General features: G+C 42.6%; 1 pseudogene; it reads right to left on the bottom strand.

The window, feature by feature from the left end:
• Window positions 1–946: 946 nt before the first annotated feature.
• Window positions 947–1064, bottom strand: LOC124597112 (annotated as a pseudogene).
• Window positions 1065–22583: the final 21519 nt, after the last annotated feature.

Raw genomic sequence — 22583 nt, 5'->3', positions numbered from 1 at the left:
GATATGCACCATCTGCTCAGGCAAGAGGACACATTTTACATCCTGGACAAACTTTCAGAGGAAATTTCCAGAAAAGTCCTCAGGGAATTTTTAAGGAACAATTAATAAATAATCAGTACCCGACTTAGACTCCGTGCACCTTCCCTGTTCCACTGGGGCCTGGACTTGGCCACCCACTTCACCGCTGTGATCCGCCATGTCTTGGATTGGGGGGGGGGGGGGGAGGGGATGTGTACTCTATTAACCGACGTGACACGCACCAACTATGACAGTAGATATTAGAAATAGGTTAGTTGTAGAATTAGAAAGGAAAAAATAATTATTAGGATAGTACTGCAGCGAAACAAAGTCATCAGCCAGCCCAGTGCCAGGGGCACGTCCACTGGGGTTAGCTCAGTGGGCAAGGCCAATAACAACATAGGTTTGTAGATTGCTGGCACACCTGTAACGCTTCAGGTAGTGTAGATCAATAGGATAAACAAAGTTGCACTGTAACAATAATAGTTATAGAGGAAGCTAAAATCAACTAGCACTTAGATACATGCATAAACTGAATAACAGTAGACTAGAAATCCCTGTAGTGGTGAAGTAATATAGTATTGTACCTGTAGTGTTAAAAATTAAGCTGCAGAAATGTAAAATAATATGAAATTAGGACCCACTAATGTGCTTAGGTAGTGAATTAGTATGTAAAATTATACTAATTTGAAAAAAGAAAAAAAGAAAAAAAACTAAACTCCGGCCCAAAAGGCCTTGAAGCGCCCGACGGTACCGATCGCCCACCGTGTCATCCTCAGCCAACAGGCGTGACTGGATGCACATATGGAGGGGTATGAGGTCGGCACACAGCTCTCCCGTCCGTATGTCAGTTTACGAGACCAGAGCCAGTACTTCCCAATCAAGTAGCTCCTCAGTTTTGCCTCACAAGGGCTGATTGCACCCCGCCTACCAACAGCGCTCGGCAGACCAGATGGTCACCCATCCAACTGCTAGCCCAGCCCGACAGCGCTTAACTTCGGTGATCTGACGAGAACAGGTGTTGCCAGTGCGGCAAGACCGTTGGCAACCAAAAATGTGCAAAGTGAAATATATTTTTCCACAAATCCAGATTCTACTGCTAGCCTCACCATTTTGTATACACGATATAAATCGTCACTCAAGCAACCAACCAACAGTTCTTCCATTACTGGACTTACATAAATCATTAAGCTAATCCGTGACCCATTGGTCTTTAAAAATAGACATCGAGTTTGTCTCTACTTTCTCTTCCTCATTCATAGCCAAGCACATTCCTGACAATTCCGTGCGGAGTGTCCATAACGTTTGCACGTTTCACAAAATTCGGTTAGAGGTTCGGTACATGGTACGCTATGACTAGTAAAATTATAACGACTACACCTGGTTGGACGTAAAGTATCTATCTCACGCGTGTTTCGCCTGAGCTGACACAGAATAGGCAGAGCAGTTTCCTGAACTAACCCTACCTGATGGTGGATATCGTGACATGTTTCTGTCTAATGTGCAAGTTCCAACACTCGACTTTTAACCTCACACAATATTTCTTATAGTTCACTAATTCCTGATACAAGAGACAATATCTACAAAAAACATTTCCGGAATATAACATACTTGACGTGAAAATAAAATCCTAACCACACAGACACTAAACGTATTTCCCTCAAAATTTGGAACGACGAAAATTCAGGATGATGATGGATTTTTATTACCACCCTTTCCTAGGAAGAAGTACGAATCAGTAAAAGCACTTGCAACTTACAACTACTTTTAAATTCTTGATGTGCACTTATTACTAAGTGTTCGTCCTTATTTTTCTGTTTGAAATTTGAGTCAGTTGAAAATTTGCCTACAAATCTCAGAAACTGTGGGATTTAGGAATTTAATCCAGGCAGAGAATTGTCAGAATCTTATTCTGGTGACTCATAAGCCGACTTCTTGCGGAGGAAACTGCCAGAGTTTGGAATCTTGGACCAAGGCTGCCAGAATCTTACGTGGAGCGCCTGTAGTGTTGTTCGACATATCCCTATGATGCTACAGTCGCATCTCTCGTGACCTACAGAGAAGGGAAGGACCCTGTATGATAATGCAAATTAATTAAAGGAAATAATAATGTCGCACAGTGGAAACGTCTTACTCAATTGTAATTATTAGTTGTGGCCCAAACAAGCATGATGATATGGGTACCGTACCAAAGCACATAGACCTACTGATGAGAGAAAAAATTGACTAATCTATAACAGAAACAGGTGGTCACTAAAACAGTCAGGTTTAGTACCGAAAAGCAAAACGTGTGAGTTACTCACTGAGGTAAACATGTGAACATTTAATACTTGGATAAGGGATTCTAATAATAGATTCGAACCGTGGCCAGTAGGTGGACATGATAAATGGAAAGCTATGCAGGAAATACAAGAATACGAACAGTAGCTGTAAACATAGTTATTAAGTTACAGGAAGAACGCAGAAAAATAGTTTCAAATATTAGTCAAATCGTCAAAGTGCACACTGAAAGCAAACTAGCTGGTTGTCAAGTATTTAAAAGGGATAACGTGCTCCTGAAGGCAGTGAAATAATATCAAGTCCCTATGGAATCGGTGATTTGAACAGTGACCCATCTTATGAAACTACTAGACTAATGCCGAAGGAAGTGACGGTGACGACTGGAAACTACGAAATCAGGTCTCTCTCTTTACTCAGCGTTGTCCAGTAACAAGTCTTTACTCCACCATCTCATACCACCCCCTGTAAATACTCTTCCGTAGCCTATAGCAGTGTCTCTCTTCAAGCATGAAGAGTTTTCACTGCAAAAGTCTAACGTGAAGCGTTCTCTTTCAGGATGATCTGTAAAGTTGATGTCTCTGTCAGAGCAGGGATCTCTTCACCCCATGGCGACAGACATTGCGAGTTCCGTCCAGTAAAACGTAAATAAATGTGTTATCTTCTAGGCTTTCTGATCTTTGCTGTGTTCAACCAACTATGGTGAGTAGGCAAGCAGAAAATCTCTCGCATTCCATGGTACAATTTCGAAATAGAGCTATGAAATGGCAGCCGGCCTCTGTGGTCGAGCGGTTCTAGGCGCTTCAGTCCGGCGCCGCGTGGCTGCTACGGTCGCAGGTTCGAATCCTGTCTCGAGCATGGATGTGTTTGATGTCCTTTTGTTAGTAGTTAAGTAGTTCTAAGTCTAGGGGACTGATGACCTCAGATGTTAAGTCCCATAGTGCTTAGAGCACTATGAACCATTTTTTATGAAACAGCATATATGTAGTCATTGACGAGAAAGTATGCTCTCTACAAAATATAACATTAAGAACCAACCACAGCGCTGGATTCTGAAATTTAAACCGACCGTTATTTTGAGGTATCGCTCATGATGTAACGAAGATTCACGCACTAGCTTCTGGGAGGCAACACTTGGCTAGAGATTCATTATCTTCCTAAAATGCTTCTGCAAGGAATGCAGTGTTTTTTCGATAGGCAAAAGCCGTCCTGTGTCTTGCCCAGATGGCATGGGGTGGCGGATGCGAATGGATGTGAATACCGACCTGTCTACGTGAGACTGTTACTCAGCCTTGGACTTCGAACATTTTTTTGATAGGCAGCTCCTTTTCAGTCTCTTATCTTTTGCTAGCCAGCTTGTAGGTTCCAAACCGTGCAGTCCTTTCACTGTACTAAGAAAGAGAATTGGAAAGAAGGCAACAAAGAGATCAGTCACTGGAGCCACTGAATGTTGGTTCCAATTATTAAGCAGCGTCAGAGATCGGCCAGTTGCTCAAGCGATATTAGCATACAAGTGTTCCGAATTACGTTGCGTGACAGTTTTTGAGGAAAAGGCTGCATAACAAAGACACTTTGCATCTATACATTCCATTCAACTTTTCTTCCAAGCCCTTTGCTATCTCTGACAGAAACCAGAAACTTTGTAGTTTTTATTTCTTCCACAAGAACATTAACTCTGTTTCTTTAGTATCCGAGGGCGATTCAGATTCCCCGCATAACCCGAGCGTTGACAGAGAGAACACGTCGGAGATGTGGTCTTCAGTCGACAGCTGCGGCAGCGGCGGTGCCCTGGCGAGCACGATAGGTAGCGCCGTCCTCTGGCCACTGTTTATCGGTATAACACAGCCCGGCGACTGCAGCCAATTTTCTCGTTAGTCTCGGAAGTATGAGTACTGCGCCATTGATCAGTGGAGTATTGCGACTTTGCTTGATTACTTTTTGAGATTTGGATTTTCCCTTGGCTTGTGGTGTATCTCTAGACGGCGTGGATACGCCTTAGACTTGCGTTGGTTATTCTTTCACCTCGTTATCTCAGCTGTGATTCATATGCGGAATCGACTGTTTTCGTTCTGCCTGTCTCCACGTTGCCACCAGCGCGAGTTGGTATAAACTGTTTTTCTGCCTATGCAGAGTGGGATGGATAAATTTCCAACTTTCTCCTTCGTTTCTTTTACTACACAGGTCATCAGCGCACTGACGTTTCTGCAGAAGTCGTAAATAACCTTCTGAACCGTATACTCACCTTCAAAATTTCGACGACTGTTGTTGAGTCAATGCTGTGAATAGTTTCCTTTTCTTCAGATCCACTCTGCGTTTTTCCACGTTGGTCCTTATACTGTTTGCCTGAAGGACGAACTAGCGGAGTTTCCATACATACGCTCAGAACACGGTAAAAGATTCCGTTTGCGCGACATTATCACTGCCTTTAAGACTTCGACTTGGCTTTCGCATTTGTCGTGTACTGCGGGTTGCGTCGCGCTCCTGGGTGCAGGATCGCACCGTTTCATCGCCCTTAATACGGAGCGCTCGTAGCCTAAACATGGTGATTAAAAATATACCGCACTCCAGTTACGTTTAGAATTATGAATCATGGTCCAAGCGTAAATGTCTGTAGTGTGCTTCATGATTTACCTGACAGTGGAAAACATGCTGTGTTATGATGCGACTTGGTAACCGTTATGTTCCGCGCTGCTAACGCAGGGTGTATACGACCCGGGACAGCCGGGAGATCCGTAAAAAGCCCGGAAATTTTTTAATCCGGGAAAAACCCGGGAATTGTTTAGAATTCCGGGAATTTTTCGTTGTTTTAGTTTTCAGTTAAATTTTTGTAATTTTGACTGGTAAGAACTGATACCCTAACAAAGGATATTACTGTATCCTGCTACTGCAGAATAATACTGCGGCATTAAAACATGAACGAGAGAAAAAAAACTTAAATTGGAAAGGCCAAATAGGTACTTCGTATTGGTACTTCGTGAATTATATTGTCGTACTATAAAAATGATCATTATTGCCAAAACAGTCTCGCTTATTTTGTGTGTGTCACAATTGCTGCAATATTAGAAAGGCCTATTTTGTTTTTTCCAGCACACAGTGACAAAATAGACGTAATCAGATCGAGAAACCACTCCAGTTTTGGGTATTATATGTATTAACAGCTTTTTCAGTATTAGCCGACGACATTTCGATTTTTCATGTAGCAAAACATTTGACGAACTTTGATGAGGTAATAGTTCTTTCGCAGAAAGGAAAGCACGCCATGTAAAGCTGCAGCAAGATTAGCGAGAAAAATCGCTAGCACCTAAGGACTGAAGAAATGTCTTTAATGGTTTTAGGTATCCTATATTTAATTTTATGTCACACAGAAGAGAAAGCTATTAGCTAATAGGCAATAAAAAGACCAGATTTTCTGAAGAGTTCTTGTTCTCCCGGTTACAAATGATCCCATCCAGTATTAATTGCGTTTTTTTTTATTTTTTTATTTTTTAGAGGGACAGGATGTCAAACTGGCCGACTGGGAGCAGGAGAGGCACTACAGGACATTTTAATTTCCACTGTCCTGCAATAGTTTGATGGCATGCATTGAAAAATATACACGTTTGAGTGCCACAGAGCGTAATACAGTGACGTGCGGTGTAAGAATGTTGTTTGAAAAGGCGTGGTTCTGCTCTTCGGCTCACTAAAGACCAAATAACATGTCTTACATTTCCTCGAAGATATGTGTTTTATATATCAGACTCTTCAGAAAGACGTGCGTAGAGCAGTCTGAGTTATAGTGGGTTGGGGTGGGGTGGGGGGTACTCTCCACGTGACCCGTGTTTACATTTAGCGATTTTTCTGTTTCCTCTTCGTTTACTGCTCTCACGTCAAATGAAAACAAGACGGATTTCTGTGGCTGGGAGCTATCAAGTGAATTAAAATACATTCACATAATTACGGAAGGCTTAAATATGCTACTAGTTTCAGATTTTATTTTATTTCCACCTTTTTGATAGTCAAGCATTAATCGCCTTGCAGAACAATAAAGTTATTTTTGTCGGTTTGCTAAAGAAATTTGGCCTTTATTAAGATTTCCTCTGAGGCAGTAAATTTATTTAAAACGAAGTGTTTAATTCCACATTATTGGCTAGTTTCAACTGTTCGCTGCATTTCAAGTGCACGTTTTCATATTCTAGCATGTATGACACTATGCCATAATAAAGAACCAAACATGAGATAATACAGTACTGGTACTCCAAGAAAATTTACGTCCCGAAAACCATACCGAAAAGCTTAATACCAGGTCGAGGCCTACGTCATTGGGAATCTGGACATATGAATGTGCGCTTTAAGGCGAACTATGTATTTTAGTATGGTTCACGAAATTCCGACGCTCTTGGAGTATCCTCTGATGTCTTGTTTCTTTCATGACATAATGTAAGTAAGATCTTTTAATGTTTTACATGTACGATCACACTGACTTGCTACGTCACCGTAGCTGCGCAAGCGCGGTGACGCCTCTTGTTTGGCACTCTCTGGCAACTGATGATATGAATCTATTTCTAACAGGTCCCGGGAAAATATTGCGAATTGTGGTTCGAAAAGCGTTATTTTCAAAGGAGATTTTATTTTACGCAAGATGAACTATGTGCGCGAATGTACGATGAATTTCTTAAATCACAGAGCGTTTGCCCTCATTTAAAAATCAACTCTTTGATGACGAACCATGTATAAGATTTTTGAGCCCAGAAGATCAGAGATTTATGTCGGTATTAAAAATTTTGCTGCCGTATTTGTATAATGTATCTTAAAGTGTAACATGCGCTAAACAGGTCAACATTATATGTGAAAGCTTAGCTTCTCTTGTAGCTTATTAATCTTAGAGACAAATATTATATGCGAAAGCTTTGATTTTCTTGTAGCAACACTATGTATAGTAACTTAAACCATTAATTTTTTCCTGTTGGTGGAATTCGAATTCATTCTTCCGTAATACGAAAATTTGCAGCGTACATGTTTCTGCATATCAAAGATCTTTCCAAAACGTGTTTTTTCCCCCTGAGTTTTGTTTTCTGAAGTGCCGAGAAATTCTACGCTGCTGTATAAAACCAAACCATATCCATTCAAAGGATTGATAAGTTTTACAGTTCCGAGGGAAAGTATACTGTCACTTAACATGGAAAAAGTGTATTTTCACCCGGGAGAAAATGTATTTTTAACCGGGAGATCCGGGAAAAATCCGGGAATTTTTTATCTTGTCCACGTATACACCCTGTAAACGATAATTGGGAGGAAGGCGTCAAAAGGATCTGTCGTCGTAGGAATCTGGACGGGCAGACGGGCAAGCATAAGATTACCTGCCACAAGTGCGTTTTAAACAAATATAATTTCCTCAGCTTAGATGAAAGACTGCTACACTGTTGACATCTTGTGGTAGCTGTGTCTGGCTATAAGCAGAGACCCGACATAGGCGTGCAGCTATCCACACTCAATATTTGCTGGTAGGGCTAGCTATTAACAACTTGATGAAACTTTCGGAACCAAATAGCGATCAGGAGTAATCTTGAACTGGAAGCAATCATGAACTGAAGACTGGTGCGCAGGTGGTCACTGCTTATAACACAGTTCAGACCGTCTTCACTGGTCGGCAACCTGGAGGTTCTTCATTGGTGACAATGTTCAAAGCGCAACTCGTGGCACCCTTAGGAGTCTAGGACACACCGTCTCCGGCAGTATAGAAAGGCTACGTTACAACATGCTGCATGTGAATATTTTGGATCATCATTTCTCGGTTTCCTTGCCGCGTCAGTTTTCTTTTTATACATACACAAGGATGCTCAATGATCATATATTTTTCAAAATTTCGATCTTGGGAGTTAAAAAACAGATATTTGAATATCGATAATTAATTATTTGACATACTGGTTGTTAAAGACAAGATATTATCCTTCGTGTATAATAAAGAAACGAGGCTACATATTATCACTGTGAATATTGTTTTCGTCGTTTAAGCGAACCTTTTTGCTAAAGTTTCTCATGACAACACCACTGTAACACTTTTACTAGTGTATCACCGCAGCAGCATTGCCTATCTTAAAAACATGGCTTTACCCCTGGAAATATGACGTTTAGACTCTACGCCTTCTAATATTCTATTAACCTGTCTATTGTTTCATATACCCCACTAGCAAAGAAAATAATGTCTTCTGCTAGGTACTAAATATACCTTCAGATTGTCACCATACATCTAATTAATGAGATCCTTAATCTGTTTTAATGTTGCTAGATACTCGAGAGAGTTTGAAATGGTAAGGAGCTGACTGCGTCGTAATATATTGGTTACCATTCGAAACGATTTATTTAACAAATATTCTTAGAAAAAACATACAGTAGGGTGGTTTGAAAAGTGAATTTTCTGGGTGATATTAAGTTGTGGACTCCAAGGAATTTTGTCAGTTAAGTATGATACGAGTTCATGATCATAGTAGTGCTAATTAGTACAATGTTCAGTCATGATCGTTTTTTATTTTCATTGACCATACCATCACTAGAAAACCACATGGATACCCATGTTCCTAGGCATAAGGAAATACCGTGGACTGCTGCTTACTTGTCTGCTGAGACAGTCTGCCTTAAATAAAACAAACTGTAGACGATAGGTCACGAAGAGACACTGTTTTGGTTGAGCTGGTAGAATATGTAGAGGGCAATGAGTCCATCATTATCTTTTACGACGTACAGCTACGTTATTAGATAAGAAATGTAGCTGTTGAGTCTGACAGTCGTACAGTGTGATGTGGTGTAATTGCTTGTGACTAGCCATTTAGCGTCCCGGTGACGTGTCGGGGAACGCAGTGTCGGTCGAGCAGCCAGCTGACGTGTACGCAATGGTGCCATCAGCCACCGCGCTGCCGTGTAGCATTGGCGGCGGTTGTCTGTGACGCATCGAAAGCAGCCCCAACTGTAAAAACGGAAGCATGTGTTAAGTTTTACTATAACACGCGCTAGGTTTGTTTGAAACTAATAGCAATTCTGGGTATAGAATTTGATCAGTCACGTTTTCAGCTTCATCAACGCTTCCCCACTACCAACTAGTAGCGACGGGTCTACGGACAGGTTTCAACAACCGATTGGCCAGTCGATTATTTTCTCCTTCATTCGGTGTATAAGTCGAATGAAACAACCGAATGAAACTGGCTGTCATATAAATCCATTTCACTCACTCTCCCGGTTTGAGTGATTTCAGTTACTCATTTTTTCAGACTTTTAGGTCACACCTTATCTATGACTAAGATTGCCAACTCCTTTTGAGATGAAAAATGATGTCTATTCAAGTATGAATGCATGGTTTCGCGGGGATATGAATTAATAATATTTTCACGGGCTTCCAGCCACGTCAAGTGGTTAAAATCCCAGGAGCTTTCGACCGCCGTCCTTGTTGATGGTGTATTCAGAGGTTTTTATTTCAATAGCTTCTTTTATGACGCTATCCCAAAATTCCTTCGTCCTCATAACGACAGATCTTTCGTCGAATAGAATTCGATGTCCATTTTCTAAGGCGTGTTTTGAAACGACAGATTTTCTGGATAGCGTAGGCGCAAGCATCTCTCGCGTTCCGTCCGGCGTTGCACCACAGTGCGTATTGTTTGGTCGTCGTAGTATCTTCTACGCTCCAGGCGTTCTAAGCCCTAGATCGTCCTTCACAAGCCTCATGAGCTGTCGAATTTTTGCTGGGGGCCTGAACACCGATGAAATGTTATATCTCTTCAGGAGCCGGCTAATCTTTCCCGACACTGGCTGAGAACTTGCTGATACCGATCTATGTGTCTCGGTTTCCTGTAGACACTATGGCTGAGGTGCCCATTGGTTTTCCGTCGAACGAGGGCCTCAAGGAAGGGCAATTCACCATCTGTCTCGACTTCCGCGACAGACGCAGGATGAAAACATTACCATATACAGCGAGGAAGAGAGCACTAGTGACGTGCGACTATACAGGGTGTTACAAAAAGGTACGGCCACACTTTCATGAAACATTCCTCACACACAAATAAAGAAAAGATGTTATGTGGACATATGGCCGGAAACGCTTAATTTCCATGTTAGAGCTCATTTTAGTTTCGTCAGTATGTACTGTACTTCCTCGATTCGCCGCCAGTTGCCCCAATTGAAGGAAGGTAATGTAGACTTCGGTGCTTGTGTTGACATGCGACTCATCGCTCTACAGTACTAGCATCAAGCACATCAGTACGTAGCATCAACAGGTTAGTGTTCATCACGAACGTGGTTTTGCAGTCAGTGCAATGTTTACAAATGCGGAGTTGGCAGATGTCTCTTTGATGTATGGATTAGCAGGGGGCAATAGCCGTGGCGCGGTACGTTTGTATCGAGACAGATTTCCAGAACGAAGATGTCCCAACAGGAAGACGTTCGAAGCAATTGATCGGCGTCTTAGGGAGCACGGAACATTCCAGCCTATGACTCGCGACTGGGGAAGGCTTAGAACGACGAGGACACCTGCAATGGACGAGGCAATTCTTCGTGCAGTTGACGATAACCCTAATGTCAGCGTCAGAGAAGTTGCTGCTGTACAAGGTAACGTTGACCACGTCACTGTATGGAGAGTGCTACGGGAGAACCAGTTGTTTCCGTACCATGTACAGCGTGTGCCGGCACTATCAGCGGCTGATTGGCCTCCACGGGTGCACTTCTGCGAATGGTTCATCCAACAATGTGTCAATCCCCATTTCAGTGCAAATGTTCTCTTTACGGATGAGGCTTCATTCCAACGTGATCAAATTGTAAATTTTCACAATCAACATGTGTGGGCTGACGAGAATCCGCACGCAATTGTGCAATCACGTCATCAACACAAGCATTGTTGGTGACGTCTTGATTGGGACCCATGTTCTTCCACCTACGCTCAGTGGAGCACGTTATCATGATTTCATACGGGATACCTGTGCTGCTAGAACATGTGCCTTTACAAGTACGATACAACATGTGGTTCATGCGCGATGGAGCTCCTGCACATTTCAGTCGAAGTGTTCGTACGCTTCTCAACAACAGATGGATTGGTAGAGGCGGACTAATTCCATGGCCTCCACGCTCTCCTGACCTCAACCCTCTTGACTTTCATTTATGGGGGCATTTGAAAGCTCTTGTCTACGCAACCCCGGTACCAAATGTAGAGACTCTTCGTGCTCGTATTGTGGACGGCTGTGATACAATATGCCATTCTCCAGGGCTGCATCAGCGCATCAGGGATTCCATGAGACGGAGGGTGGATGCATGTATCCTCGCTAACGGAGGACATTTTGAACATATCCTGTAACAAAGTGTTTGAAGTCACGCTGGTACGTTCTGTTGCTGTGTGTTTCCATTCCATGATTAATGTGATTTGAAGAGAAGTAATAAAATGAGCTCTAACATGGAAAGTAAGCGTTTCCGGACACATGTCCACGTAACATCTTTTCTTTCTTTGTGTGTGAGGAATGTTTCCTGAAAGTTTGGCCATACCTTTTCGTAACACCCTGTATAACGACGCGGCCACGGCGACACATCAGTCATTCTTACCACTTGACAATGACTGAGGAGACCTCGGTCGAAAGTTCGTGGGATTTTAACCACCTTATGTCTATTCAAGTTTCGCGCCAATCGCAAAAGAGAGGCGCTAGTAGCGGCAGTACGAGGTTGAACATCAGGTTTGCTTTAAATACACACTGTAATGGTTACGAACGTTAGTTATCTTTGAGACTAGACGTTGTGAATTGATGTTAGTCAAGAATTCCTTTAAGGTGACAATGGCGCTACTATCAACACCTCACTGAATTTGAACGAGCTCGTGTAATAGTGCTATAAGTAGTTTGGCAGTAATGAAACCACTTTACTTAATTGCTGGCGGCGGTGGAAACGAGAATGTAAATTCGCAAGAATACTCAGCTCCGGACGGCCACGTAGCACTACCAAGAGGGAAGGCCATCGTGTTCGGCGCACAGCTCTGGTGCACCGTGCTGCGTCTGCAGCAGCAATTTGAACAGCAGTTGGCACCACAGCGACATAACGAACAGCTACAAACTAATTTCTTCGAGGACAGCTGCGAAGAAGAAACCTTGTAGCGTTATAAGTTAGAACTCTCGTGGTTATATCACGTGCAAATTTGTATGTCAGTCTGGTGATTAAACCTACTGTATTGCCATTCATGAACAGCTTTTCAGGGGGTGTTTTCTAACAAGTTAATGTTCGATCACATAGCGCTGTTGTAACCCAACATTCTCTACGGAATGTCGAGTTGTTGCCTTGGCCTCCTCGCTCAGCAGATCTGCACCCAATCGAGCGCATAGGAAACATCATCGGACAACAACTCCAGCGTCATACACAAACAACATTAACAGTCATTGTATTGACCGACTAAGTCGAACAGGTATGGAACTCCATCCCTCAAACTAATATCCGGCACCTGCACAACATTATGCGTGCACGTGTGCACGCTTACATTCAACATTCTAGCGTTCACACAGGTTATTAATGTTCCTGCTTTTCTTATTTGCAATGGCTTATTTCTCGCATACATCAGCCTGTGATCTGCAATTTTAATCACTTGAATTTGTTACCTAGACAAATGTATTCACGAAATTTCATTACTGTACATTAACTATCTTTTGGTATTGCGATTTCTTTTTCGTTGGCGTATTTTTCATAATTCTTCCTTCAATTTCCTCAATTAATATAGTTTCAGAATACAAATCATCATTGCACGTACTGCGTATCGCATTTAATTTATCTTGAGGCTTACTTTTTGCCCAGTCAAATTATTTCTTCCATTTCCACACCGCTGAGCGTTTCGAAATTTTGATCCAGACATAAATTTCACTACTAACTAGGGAACCTCCCCATCGCACCCCCCCTCAGATTTAGTTATAAGTTGGCACAGTGGATAGACCTTGAAAAACTGTACACAGATCAACTGAGAGAACAGGAAGAAGTGTGGAACTATGAAAAAAATAAGCAAAATATTCAAACTGAGTAGTCCATGCGCAAGATAGGCAACATCAAGGACAATGTGAGCTCACGAGCGCCGTGGTCCCGTGGTTAGCGGGAGCAGCTACGGAACGAGAAGTCCTTGGTTCAAGTCGTCCCTCGAGTGAAAAGTATAGTTTTTTTTTTATTTTCAGACAATTATCAAAGTTCAGGCACTCACACATAATCAACTTCGCTCTCCAAAATTCCAGAACATGTTCAGATTTGCTTGGACATATGCAGGATTTTACGGTCTACACACGGAAAAATTTGAAAACTTTGAAAACATATGTTTTGACAGAGCACAGAGCACTGTGAAACTGTTGCATTCATTTGTTGCAGCCGTTTTAATCACTTTTTTGGTAGTGATTATCACATCCACAAGAAAACCTAAGTCGGGCAAGATAGAAGAATCTTTTTACCCATTCGCCAAGTGGGTCGACAACATATTCCTGTCATGTGGCGCACATGCCGTCACCAGTGTCGTATAGAATATATCAGACGTGATTTCCTGTGGAGGAATCGGTTGACCTATGACCTTCTGATCAAATGTTTTCGGTTCCCATTGGAGAGGCACGACCTTTCGTCTACTAGTCACACGGTTTTGCGGTGCGGTCGCAAAACACAGACACTAAACTTATTACAGTTACCAGAGACGTCAGTGAACGAACGGACAGATCATAACTTTGCGAAAATAAAGAAAGTAAACCTTTCACTGAAAGGAAGACTTGAACCATGGACCTCTTGCTCCACAGCTGCTCACGCTAACCACGGGACCACGGCGCTCCTGAGCTCACATTGTCCTTGATGTTGCCTATTTTGCGCATGGACTACTCAGTTTGTGTATTTTGCTTATTTTTTTCATAGTTCCACACAACTTCTCCCTGTTTTCTCGATTGATCTGTGTTCTATTTTTCAAGGCTTATCCACTGTGCCAACTTATAACTAAATCTGAGGGGGGTGCGATAGGGAGGTTCCCTTGTAAATAAATTCCGATTCTTAAACACGGACGAAAAACTGGACTAAAAGCTTCATATTTGCATCAAATAAAGAGCAAATACCCGAGCGATAATAACAGAGACGACAGATGATAGCAGAGTGCACTTAACAATGGTGATTTAACAAATTGCCAAATCGGTCGAATGTTTCCGGTGAGAACTGATAGTACCGGCGATTGAACAACTCCAATTATCGCTCACAGCGGTCCAGAGGGATCGGCTGCAGACAGTTGACATTGATGGCTATAGACAGGCTTAACTGTGAAACTGATGTACCACTATGTGAATATGAATCCTGTACCTGCTGCTTATCAAAGGCTGTAAAATGTCAGCAGATGTGTGGGTATGATTGGTACGTACGTTGTTGGCGTGATCTTCTGCACACTGTAGTTACCTTCCTGACAAATAAACGGCTGAATAAGTGTTTCAGGGCTAGATTCAAATGTATTTTAATTTACGAGCATTACCACACCTTTTCAGTAAAACTCAGTGCAACCATTCTCCAAAATTTGCCAGTGTTCCATTCTTCTTCATGTACTCCAGAGAGGACTTTTATGCTGAACAACTTTGTAGCCGCAACAATACATCAGATATGTTAGTTACGATGTTAATTTTAACTTTGGCGTACGCCCTGATTGCTCCAGATACCCTCGGAGATAGGGCTGCCCTCGAGGGCATATGTACCCCAGCTGTATACTACTACTCTACTTCAACTGCTGGAGTACTAAAGACGGGTTTCACTAAGAATGAATGGATTGCTTATCAGTTAAAAGACTAAGGAGTGGTTTCAGTTGAAAGAAGGAATACATGGTTCAACTGGCAGAATAACTGTAGACTGGTTTAACTTGAAAAGAAAGAATGAATAAATCATCCAATGTGCACAACTGCAACGGAGTGTGTCCACTATTTTTATTCGGTTGCACCGACAGACTGACTTCACTCAAGAGAGTGATTGAATAGTCCAACTGATACGTAAAACTACAACTGTAAGAGGCGATTGTTTTACAACAACTGAAACGTTGTCAGTAATACCTGAAATTATCAGGAAATTGAGAACAGCGAATTTAAGTTTTTTAAAGAAAAATTATATACATGTTTTAATTTTCGAGATTGCCAACAATATACAGCTTTAATATGAGAACTAGTTTCGGCTGTTCATACAACCGTTTGCAATTAATTTAAAAAAAGTTTTTGAAACGTTTTCATTCGGTTGTATCCATGACTACTCACTCCTGTAAACAGGTGATTTTTCTCCGTACACTGTTTTCTTGAGTTAACATCCAAGCAAGCTCCACACATTCTGGCTTCAAAGAAGACTGATTACCGTGATATACACCTCTTTCTATTTTAGACACGATCACATTTATAATAAACCAGATAACAGTTATAGTAAAAAGTGTAAACAACTAGATTCTTCTTGTGAATCTTGAGTTTCTCCTGGCGTATTTGATAATCCAAGCCGATGAAATCAAATATCAGCAGTAAAGAGAGGGCGGCCATTCGTGATCTGAGGGAGCACTCTGAAATTGTCGTCTTACCGGCTGACAAAGGCAATGCTACAGTTGTCTCCCATAAGGACTACACTGATAAGCTGCAGAGCCTGCTAAATGACGATTCCTACCGGAAGATCAGCGTTGACCCTACAAAGAAGGTGGAGAACAAGACGAGGGCGCTTCTCAAGGACGCAGATTTACCGGAGGGTGACGCTAAGAAATTGTTGCCCCAAGGTCCGGTACCGCCTAGACTATATGGACTCCCGAAGGTTCACAAAGAGGGGGTACCATTACGCCCCATTGTCAGCAACATCAGGGCACCTACATATTTGTTGGCCAAATACCTGACGGGAATATTAAGTCCTTATGTGGGTAAATGCCCTCATCACATCCGTAATTCCGTGGATTTTGTTAAACGCCTTGATACCTTCAGGTTGGATGAGTCAGATATCATGGTGAGTTTTGACGTCGTTTCCTTGTTTACGAGGGTACCCCTGCGAGAGTCACTAGAATTGATTAGTCAGAAGTTTGACGAGAAGACCACTGAACTTTTTAGGCATGTCTTGACTTCCACGTATTTTCTTTTTAATGGAGAATACAACGAACAAGCGGAGGGAGTCGCCATGGGTAGCCCACTCTCACCGTTGGTAGCTAATTTGTACATGGAGAACTTCGAGGAGGAAGCCCTGTCGTCATCCACATGGAAACCTACTTGCTTTTTCCGCTACGTGGACGACACGTTCGTCATCTGGCCACATGGTATGGATAAACTCCTTGACTTGCTTACACATCTAAACTCCATACACCCCAACATCAAATTCACTATGGAGACTGAAACGGAGGGTAAATTACCTTTCCTTGACGTCTTGGTCAAGAGAAGGGCTGACGGCACCCTAGGTCATGGGGTGTATCGGAAGACTACACACACTGATCTGTGTTTGCACGCAGACAGCTGCCACCACCATTCACAGAGGAATGGGGTACTTAAAACTCTAGTACATAGGGCGCGCACTATCTCTGACGCAGAGAGTCTACCCCAGGAATTGGAACATCTGAGAACTGTATTTCGAAAAAATGGGTACTCAGAGTGGCAGATTCACCGTGCTCTCCGCCCAACCACTGCAGCACAACCTGTTGAGATGGATGAAGTCACGAGGGAGGAGGTAGGCACTGCATTTATTCCATACACAGGCGCACTCTCGGGGAAAATCGCCCGCATTCTGAAGAAACACCGGGTCGGAACTGTGTTTTGTCCTCCAAATAAAACTCGTGCACTGGTGGGGAGCGCCAAAGATGACCTCGGTTTGAGGAAGACCGGCGTGTACCAGATTCCGTGTCAATGTGGCAAGTCGTATATTGGTCAGACGATGCGTACCGTCGAGGATCGATGCCGTGAACACCAGAGGCACACTCGACTGATGTATCCGAGCAAGTCGGCGGTCGCTGAACATTGTTTGTCGAAAAATCACGCCATGGAGTATGACCGCACGAGGATTCTGGTACAGACGTCGAGATACTGGGACAGCGTTGTTAGAGAGGCCATCGAAGTTCGCACCAATGACGACCTCATAAACCGTGACTGTGGCTATAATCTTAGCAAGGCTTGGGAACCAGCGATCGGGTTAATCAAGACTAAATCTAGCAAACGTATAGTTGTGACGACCACGGCGGACAGAGACATCACACCGACGTCATCTCAGACGCCGTCGCAATCTGTTCCACCGCGCGACCGTGGCGCGGGGCGCGGACGGCGGAGGGAGCGCGCCGCGGGCGGAGGGTATTTAAATCGGCCGCCGCCGCGACCGAACCCAGTTCCCTCTGAGCAGCCATAGCGTACGGATCTCCGTGCCGGCACGTTCACAGGAGCTCAGTCCGGCAGTTCACCTGATGATGGCGACATGTATGATCGCCGAAATATTGTGCCCGTTGGACACTATAGACCGGCAGCATACCCGTGGATATTTTGATTAGATTCTTCTTGCTTTTCTCTTTATTACTAACACATCAAGTATTCTGTTATCAAATCAGTTTCTGTGAGATTTATGACTTACCAAATATCAGGAACATTTTTAATCTGTTGATTGTAACAAGATGTTATTGATGATGTTTAGTGTTAGCTTAAGCTGCGTTATTCCTTTAATGTGGTTTTCTGATGATAGCTTAAGCTGAAACGTATTGAAGTTCTACAACCCACGAGAAAAGAGCAGTAAATGGTAAGGAACTGCTGAAGATAACAAATCTCACAGCTTCGCTCAACACGGCAACAAATGAATCGTCATTTACAGACGCCACATAGATTCTCTACGTCAATGTCCACAACACAATTTGTTTTTAACACATATTCTAGGACTACGGTCGTTTACGCCGTTTTCCAGGTAATATTTCTTTTTGTGATAAAAACCATCGTGTATTTCGTCTGTTGGCAAGGACAGTTTGCATCGACCATCTGCTGTACTCACGAATTACCATAAAGATGAATACACTGACGTAGAAAACCCTGTGTTCGAACGTAATTCATTATCTCGAAGAAAATGATTTGTTGAGTAATATTCAGCACGGATTCTGAAAAAATCATTCTTGTGAGACACAACTAGTTCTCTATTTTCACTAAGTAATGAGTGTTATCGACACGGTTTCTCAAATTGATTCCGTATTTTCGGATTCCTAGAAGGCTTTCGACACCGTTCCTCACAAGCGTCTTCCAATCAGTTGCGTGCCCATGGAGTATCGTGTCAGTTGTGCGACTGGATTCATGAGTTCCTGTCAAGTAGGTCACAGTTCGTAATAATTGACGGAAAGCCATCGAGTGAAACAGAAGAAATATCTGGCGTTTCCTGATCTACAAAAATGGCGTAGGAGACAATCTGAGCAGCCCTCTTAGAATGTTTACAGATGATGCTGCCATTTAGTACAGTCATCAGGGAGATCAAAACCAACTGCAAAATTATTTAGACAAGATATCTGTATGGTTCAAAAAGTGGCAGTTGACTCTAAATAATGAAAAGTGTGAAGCTATCCACATGAGTAGTAAAAGAAATCGCTAAATTTCGTTTATACGATAAATTACACACGAATAACTTCAGTTGGAACGATCGCATAAATAATTTCGTGAGCAAAGCAAACCAAAGACTGAGATTTATTGATAGAACACTTAGCAAAGGCAACAGATCGACTAAACAGACTGCTTACACTACGCTTGTCCGCACTCTTCTGGAGTATTGCTATGCGGTGTCGGATGCGCATCAGACGGGACTGATGGAGGACATCGAAAAAGTTCAGAGAAGGGCAGCTCGTTTTGTATTCTCACGAAATAGGGGAGAGAGTGCAGTGGACATGATGGATGAGTTAGGGTGGCAGTCATTAAAACATTGGCGTTTCGCCGGCCGGTGTGGCCGAGCTGTTCTAGGCGCAACAGTCTAGAACCTCGCGACCGCTACGGTCGCAGGTTCGAATCCTGCCTCGGGTATGGACGTGTGTGTGATGTCCTTAGGTTAGTTAGGTTTAAGGAGTTCTAAGTTCTAGGGGACTGATGACGTCAGAAGTTAAGTCCCATAGTGCTCAGAACCACCTGAACCATCATTGGCCTTTCCGTTGCGACAGAATCTTCTCGTGAAATTTCAATTACCAACTTTCTGCTCCGAAAGCGAAAATATTCTGTTGGTTTCAACCTACATAGCGAGAAATGATCATCATGATAAAATAAGGGAAATCAGAGCTCGCACAGACGGATTTAAGTGCTCGTTTTTCCCGTGCTTTGTCAGAGAGTGGATCCGTAGAGAAATAGGTTGAATGCCGTTCGATGAATCCTCTGTCACGCACTTAATTATGAATTGTAGAGTAATCATGTAGATGTAGATGTAGATCACAAAGAAATAATGTAGAGCGATGAAATTTCGGGAATACATTTGTCTAGGTAACATTTTAAGTGATTAACGTTGCTGGTTCACAGGTCAATGTAAATGCGAGATAAGCCATTGAAAATGTGAAATGTTGTTACATTAATAACGATTGTATCCAGAAGAATTTGGAATGCAAGCATTCAGATGCGCTTGCATTGTGTCGTACAGGTGCCGGATGACAGTTTGAGGGCTGGAGTTCCATGCCTGTTGCACTTGGTCGGTCAACAAAGGAATGGTTGATGCTGATTGACGATGCCACTGGAGTTATTGTCCGAAGATGTCTCATATGCGCTCGACTGGAGACAGATTTGGTGATCGAGCAAGCCAAGTTAACACGTCAACACTCTGTGGAGCATACTGGGCTGTAACAGCGGCATGCCAACGAACATTATCCTGTTGGAAAACACCCCGTGAAATGCTGTTCACGAACGGCAGCACAACAGACCAAGTCACCAGACTGACGTACAGTTTTGCAGTCAGTGTGCGTGTGATAACTACTAGGGTGCTCCACCTGTCATACGAAATCTAACCCCAGACCATGACTCCAGTTGAAGGTCCAGTGTGTCTAGGCTGCAGACACGTTGGCTGCAGGCTCTCACCTGGCCTTCTCCTAGCCAACACACGGCCATCACTGGCACCGACTCAGAACCAGCTTTCATCAAAAAACTTAAGAGGCCTGCAACCTGCCCTCCAATGAGCTCTTGCTTGACACCACTGAAGTCGCAAACGGCGGTGGTTCGGTGTCAGTGGAATGCATGGCACATGGTGTTTGGCTCGGGGCTGTCCTTGAAGTAACTGATATGTAACAATTCATTGTGTCCTGCTCAAATTACTGCTGCAGAGGTAGTTCGATGCACCACAGCCAAACGCCAAACACGATGGTCTCTCCTCACGATAGTGCAACGTGACCATCTAGAGCCGTCTTCTTGTGACCGTACATTCCCGTGACCACCGTTGCCAGTAATCATGTACAGTGGCAACATTCTTGCCAAGTCTTTCAGCAGTATCGCGGAAGTAATATCCAGCTTCCAGTAGTGCTATTGCACGACCACCTAAACTCGGTGAGCTGTTGATAATGGCGTCTTCTTTGTTTTAAAGGAGTTCTTGACTACCATCAACTCACTACTTCGAATCTCATAGGTAACGAGTGCTCACGACTTTTTTTCTTTATTTTTATTTTATTCCTCCTTGATGTGGCGGGCTGGCAGCAGCGTTAGAGGCGCTCTTCAGCCTGTAGTTTTGGAACATAACAGTTGTATTAATAACTTATAAACGTAAGAAAAATATTTTTAACACTAACTACCGATACAGTGCGTATTTAAAGTAAACCTGATTCGCATCCTCATATTGGCTTATGCGACTGACGCGAAGCTTGAATAGACATCATCCTTCACATGTAGAAACACGACTACCAATTTTCGTTTATGTCGCATAGCTCCTTCTTAGTGCTGGGATTCTTTTCCTCGTCAGCCTATAAACAGGACACTGAGCAGTCATACTCGTGACTAATTATGCGAATCTGTAAAGAAGACGCAGAAAGTAGTTTACTTGGTTTCCTCCATAAATTGTTCTCTATTACATTAGTGTAGTCTGTTGGGTAAAATACGTCACGTCACTTGAAAAATAAATTGACTGTAGCATATGCATGAAATTTCTTTTTTAAATAGATCCAAGGATTGCACAGAACGTTACATCATCTCATTTTTGATCACTCTGTATCTATACTAACTGATGGAACATTAAATAGAAATGAATCAATTGTTCCAACTTCATAACCTTCGAATGCAATGGCGTATTTGACTCCGCTCCTAACCTGCTCCTTGTGTGAGAGCACTCACACTCGACTTTGTAGGATGCTAATATCCCTTATATCAATTTTGTCACATAGGAAACGGCATCGCTTCCCTGGAAGATAAATATATTAAATAAGACCGAATGGATCAAAATGGATCAAATCTATCTGGAAATGCATGTGAGGTATAAAATTATGCTCTCATCGGCGGACATTGGTACTAAATACACCAAGTGTCCGTTCATAATATTGTAAGACAAGCATGTTTGTAAAACACAGTTTAATTTCAACTGATAAATGGTCGTAGTGATTAGACAGACAGGATAATTTTTATTGCGTTGTTAATGCATTGCAACAGTACTGTTCAGACTGATGGTGTAACATTTTTTTACTACCGTAATAGTGGGATGTAATATTTTTACTACTGTAATACACAAATGTAGTTCTGACAAGTTACAACACCCACCCATGTCGTGACGTAATTTTAAGATTCCGTCTACACATGTAAACAAAGCTGTACAGAGAATTTTCGAATAGCGATTACGATAATTCATTTATTGAGGCATTCATTATCAACACTCGAAAACATACCAGTAGCTTCGAACCTACATTTCTGTCATATAGAGTTCCCTTCATTTCCACGAAGTCAGTTCTTCTGGCAACTTTAACTTGCGAAATTGCGTTGCTTTCCATGTGCTTTCCTCCCTTATACTTACGTGTTAAAGTTCACCAGTCTTGGAGGATCCAGACCCACCAAGCCTACGTATTTTTCATTTCCACTGTCTCTTCTCTCTTTTAGTCAAACTGCTTCTATCTCCATTCGTTTCTCGTTTTCTTTTACTGCCGCTATGTCTCAGTGACCATCAATATCTCCTCTCTCCTTGACTTCAACTGCTATCGCCTTCATACATCTATTTTTCTCTTTCACTGTTTCTTTCTCTCTCCCACCATGACTGTCTGCTCTTTCTTTGTCTCCCATTGAAACTGTTTCCTCTCTCTTCCATCGTCATTGTCTCTCTGCTACTGTCTTTCAGGGCAAAAAAGCGCGAATATGTTCACAAAATTTTGGTGAGGAAGCAGAATAGGGATTGAAGCAGCTGATTCCCCACTT

Source organism: Schistocerca americana, chromosome 2 (genome assembly GCF_021461395.2).
Source record: "Schistocerca americana isolate TAMUIC-IGC-003095 chromosome 2, iqSchAmer2.1, whole genome shotgun sequence".
NCBI lineage: Eukaryota > Metazoa > Arthropoda > Insecta > Orthoptera > Acrididae > Schistocerca > Schistocerca americana.
This window is presented reverse-complemented; position numbering and strand designations above follow the sequence as displayed.